Below are 6,160 nucleotides of genomic sequence, written 5' to 3'. Positions count from 1 at the left end.
AGACAGTTTATCTAGATTTGATCCCGAATTTTAATAATATATTATGTTAAGAGCCTCTACGAAATGTTATTTCAATAAAAAAATACTTTCACTTACTAAATCGAATTGAAAGTCATGTAAATTTATTTAAGAGTTTCGTAAGTATTTCACAGAAATATAGAATTGATTTAAATGCAATGCAAAATATTTTTTCAAATAGATACATTGTCAATATTATTTTTAAGTGTTTATTCTGGACTGTTTGTTAGAAATCGTCTGTAAATATTAATTCTCATTATAAAAGTCAATTTCTGTTATATAATCTGTAAATATTTCTTCTATCCATGTCTATTGTATACAAACGCTCGAACATTACCTTCTTTTGTGCACAATCGGGTAATAAGAAATATCTCAGCAGTCTTAGCAACTCAGCAATATCATTAGTCAATACTCGCAGTGTAAAGTCCTTGCTTCAAACTTTCCTTGTGGTTGTGATCTATATCTTCAAACTAGACTAAGTTAGTTAATCAAATAAGCATCGGTATATGGTAGCGTTCTGTTATAAGCAAGAAGCTGAAGGTTGCCCGGAATTTGAGTTTTGCTTGCTATGACGGGTGTTCCTTCCATGTCACTCTCACCTATGCCTGAAATTCGATTATTTTCCCGCCTAAATAAGGCAAAGGAATGTTACGTCACGCAGCCATGAGCGTTACGAAATGTAACTAATTAATTTGCATTAAGGCAAAGGCATCATAAGTCATATAGCAACAAAAGCCATCAAAATGGCGCCATTTTATTTAAATATTTTTACATAAAAATTTCAAATATAGAATATCGTTAAATTTTGCATCACAAATAGATCTTTTTTTTTTTTGTTTAATTTACAGCATTCACCTATTTTTCCTTTTGCACATCATTAATACAGTACATGCTTTGCCTTTCGAATCACACAAATCTTATTTCACTGCTTTTACAATAAGCAAGCGAGTGTTTTCAATGTTATAATATAATGATTGCAAAACTGTCCACTACTTTAATACCTTTTTGTATACTTAAGGCAACACGCAGACGCTATAACTATCCTCAAGAAACATTACATTGGTATGAAAACTGATAGTGACAGTTCATCGCCTTCAGCAACTTTAACTGTCATTAGAAAGAAAGTTAGAAAAATATATTATTATCTAGTTTGAGTTTTCCGACAAGTTAACAGCGTCTGCGCGTGCCTAACTGTCTTATATTAATGCCAAATATAGCGTTAATTGTAAATTTTTGTAAATAATATGTGTAAATGTTAGAGAATGCATAAAACTTGATGTTGAAATAAATGGTAAACAATGTGACAATTGTATTTATTTTCTTAAATTTTAACTTGAAAAATATAGAGCTGTTGGAGCGGTTTTATTTTAATACAGACACGACAAATTGATCCCACTGCACCTGATGGTAATTGGAGTGGGGTCCAATAGGATTTCGAACGACACGATATAGTTACCCCTCGACAGCAAGCCTGTTGCAACCTGATAGATACAGGCTGATCTCGGAACGCAACACACTTACGTCGATCACTATGACGGGTTTTAACACCTTGTGTACGGTGGGCGCTATCCAGGCGGTTATAAAATATATTGTCAGGTGTACGGATTGCAGTACAGTTGAGTCGATCACAATGAGTGTACGGAACGCCACATCTAGCATTACATACAAATCAATCGGTACAGTGTACATATAAATACTTATATAACCAAACTGATATGTAAAAACTGCGACTAAATAGAAATATGAATAACACCCATACAGCAAAGCAAACATTTCAGGACATCTCATGTTTACCTAGAGTAAACTAACTAGAAATTAGTTTCCAACTACCACATTCGGGTACACACGTACATCGGATTGATGGAATAACTTCGTTCGAGGGTAATTCGGTGGATAGATACCTCCAGGCTGTGAAACATGGAATCTTTAAAATTACCTCGCCTGAAGGTAAGCGTAAGACAGAAGTAACACCATACCTGGAATTACAAAGCACTTCATTGTAAGTTTACTTTTATTAGTGCAATTAAATGACAAGACAAGCATGCCGCTCGTCTGATGGTAAGTGATATGACCTCCCATAATAGTAACAATGTTATACAGAACTAAATTCGTAGGCAGTGCATGGCTCTCCACTGCTCTCGTCGCCTTAAGACATAAGTGAAGTCTGATAATACTTATAACACTGACTAAAATCTTCTTCAAGCCAGAACACAACTAAATGCAAAATGATGCTTGACTTCAAAATAAATATTTCACTGTACCTACCCAGCCGGAGTCCGGCATACGAGAAACCTAAGTAATACGATCTAATTATATGAGAATGTGTTTAAAAGGAACACTCCGTCTTCACCCCCTATCACCCTATGGAACATAATACATACGGCGAAAATTAGGGTGTACCAGTTATGCCTCAGCCTACCCGTTCGGAGACAAAAGGCATGAGTATGTGTGGGTGTGTAAAGGAAATTCCATCAGGAATCTAAATTAATACCGAAAATAGATTCAGGTTGCGATTATTCATGTGTAAATGTATGTATTGTTCTGGTTATGTCTGCTTTGAGTGGGCGGACAATGTACAACGTAGGTTCTTGGTATTCAAGTTCAGTAACATCTAACCTGGGAACATTACCAAGTCTATTTCCTCAAAAGTAGATATAGCACTCAATCCCATAATGTACTAGTCAACTATTACTTTAGATCCAAATGATAACTATCCTGCGAAAGCCATATCCCTTCCTAATTGGTATCTATCTCCTTTGATGCGGCACGGCAAAATGATTACACCATACCTACCTTATAATTGGTCCCTTACAAGCAGCCCAATATTAATGAACCAGTCCCAAATCCAACAACAAAATGCATTCCCGAATTTCCTTTTTCAAACAATGAATTCTAAAATTAAAAACCTATCAACCAGTTGTGATAGAGCTCCTGCGTATGAAGTGAGTTCAACGGCGGAACAAAAAGCAAGAGCTCCACGTTAAACAGATGTTGTTAATTTTTATTGAACTGACAGATTGGAGCGGGCGTTGATTGGACCAATTTTCTCGCACGTATTGTGTAACTGCACCCTGAAAGGCAGTGACGGACTGCAAGAAGGGCGTGGGACCCAATTTTGAAACAAACATTTTTGAGAAAAAAAAAATAGTTATTGTTTGTATCATTATTATTTATTAATTTTATTTAATAAATTTTATATACTTTAAAAAAGGCCGGGCTGGAGGCGTTCTTTATCATTCATCCTTTGGATAGTGCGGAGACTAAAGTAGGTACTCTACAAGGGACGTAGCAATTGAAGAAAGCATTAAAACAATGACTATTATGTTAAATGAAACTTCAGAAAACATAAAATAGTAATAAAGAGGGTTGAAGTTGCAAATTTTTACATAAATTTAGTTTCTAACCTAGCCTATTCAAAATATTATAACTAACTACAAGAAGCTGATTCGAATATTATTATTGTTGGTACCTATCTTACAACTCAGAATAACTAATTACAAGTTGGCTCGATCAAATAGTTGGTACCTATCTCAAAATCTCTCATAACTTAGAAGCTGTCTATAAAACCGATAAAACTTAAGACAACGACATAACACGTCTAAAACTATCCACAAACATTGTAAATCAAAAGTTTTCTGTTTATTTCTAGTTGATACTCGTAACTGCCAAACTTTCAACATTATCGTAAACAAACCGATATGTTCACCGTTTGTTTGACTGATATACTTTGATACGTTTCATATTTTTTTCGTAATAGTATAAAATTATACTATTAAGGTTTCAATAATAAGTATTGTCGGTTTCAGCTTCGAAAAAGATTATAACAGTGCTCATGGGCGCCGGCAGTGGGGTGCAAGGGGTTGCACTTGCATCCCCCTCTCTTGAACAATTCACAGTAAAAATAACTGAATGACAATGGAAACTATCGACCATAGAGTTTTTATAATGGTAAAGTAAAATATAAAAATCGCACTCTTAATAAAATATTGATCCATTTCAAAATTGCTAATTTGTGGGAATCGTCAAACAAGCAATTTCTGTTTGCGACCTTTTACTTCTTTTCCCTTTTTTTTCATACTATAGGTTTAATTTTTTACTTATCTTTAATAAACTCAATTTTATAGCAAATTCAAAAAAAATATAGCTAACATAAATTTAATTTTGAAAAAGGTCATTATTTTATTAAGAGTGCGAAATACGGACGCGATTTTCATTTGAAAAAAAAAATGATGTTATGTAGTACCTACTATAGTTTACAGATGCAGATGCACCTCTCTAAAAATAATCTTGCGGCACCCATGATAGTGCTTATAGATAATATGATACAGGACCAAAACTTCACCATTGTAATGTGGCTGGGTGTGTTGTTGCTGTGCTGAGTAGTGAAATTTACCTGTTTATCAATAATATATTCTATTATATCGCTAAAGTTCTTTTGTGATTTATTAGCAACATATTTTGTTAAATATTTCACAGAAGTGTTAATCGTATAAACATGTTTTTTTGTGTTTAAATATTGTAGTATTGAGTAGTGTGTTCTTGAATAGTTATAGGGACAAAATTGTACTAGGTTTATGCTTGTAGAGAGATTGTACATGTGGTAAATAAATAAATATTAATATGGACGTATAATGATTGGATTCCCTCGTCGTTTTTACTTAAATTTTCAACACATGAGTGCCTATTTTCAATGATATTGATTTATAACAGCAAAGTCAAATACTATTATATCAATTAACCGCAGCCGCTGCATATATTTTAAGCCGCGCAGTGACCACCAAGCCATATATATTTTAATCCGGCGGTCGATTGACAACCCAAAACCATAATACAATTTAAACACTATGCCGTGGAAATAAGGACCCTCAAAATTTCCAAATCTGAACCTGTACGCATCTACACAGAAACAGGAGTAAATGTCGGCTTCAAGTAGTATTGAAGGCTCTCACACAAACCTGTTAATTCAAGAAGTTTTGTGATAAATCTCGTATACGTTTGATGTTATGTTCTATAAAAATAGTTGTTACTGTTTTAGAGTTCAATTTTTTTTCTTTATTTATACCTATGAAAACGATGTTTATTGTTAACTAGCTTCCGCCCGCAGCTTCGCACGCGTGGGTTTCGGACTTCAAAAATGGAGGAGGTGCTCAATTTGTCGGGATGTTTTTTTAATGTATGGTGGTATGCAGGTAGTCCGATTGTCCGGTCAGGGTCTGATGATGGGATCCTGGTGAAATCGAAGGAACTCCTCTAATATTATTGGCGCCTAGCTGCTAGGCCGGTCGCGAACGTTCGAGAATGTTCGTTCTACAAAGCTACTCGCTAGGTGATTCGCTAGCCTCTAGGTGCCAAGCAAGCCGCCTGCGTGTGCGTTTGTGACCTTATATATATACAAAAATAATCCTTATAGCATGATTCAGTATTCACGCATGATGGCTTATTATTAGCGTATTTCATGTATAACATTGGTGTTTCTATACCGATTTCTATGATTCTTTTTTATGAAATATTTAATTAATAATGTTAACTTTTTAATTAGGGATGACTGAGAGTGCTATAAACGTAAGAGTAGACAAATATAATGAGAAAGCTTCGAACTGCTAAGCTATCGGGAGTTACACGTGTTATTGTGAGTCAACCATAAAAGATAGACATATGCTGTCGTGGGATATTTTTTACATAATTTTAAGGGGAAGATTTCCGTCATACATGATTTCTGTGTAGCTATAACCATTAAGGTTGCACACGCTGCGGAAACTTAAAAAATGGAATAACTTCTCCCGTTTTCCCAACATTTTCCTTCACTGCTCTGCTCCTATTAATTGTAGCGTGATGAAAAGTATACTATAACCAGCACAGGAGTATGACAAATAATTGTACCAAGTTTCGTTAAAATCCGTCGAGTAGTTTTTGTTTCTATAACGGTTATACAGACAGACAGACAGACAGACAGACAAAAATTTTACTAATTGCATTTTTGGCATCAGTATCGATCCCTAATCACCCCCTGATAGTTATTTTTGAAATATATTTCATGTACAGAATTGACCTCTCTACAGATTTATTATAAGTATAGATAGAAGAAGATATAGATAGATTAATTATGTTAACAATATGGATTAATTCATAACTTGAGTAATAC

This window comes from Manduca sexta, chromosome 11, assembly GCF_014839805.1.
Source record: "Manduca sexta isolate Smith_Timp_Sample1 chromosome 11, JHU_Msex_v1.0, whole genome shotgun sequence".
In the NCBI taxonomy this organism is placed as follows: Eukaryota; Metazoa; Arthropoda; class Insecta; order Lepidoptera; family Sphingidae; genus Manduca; species Manduca sexta.
Note: the sequence above shows the minus strand (reverse complement) of the source record.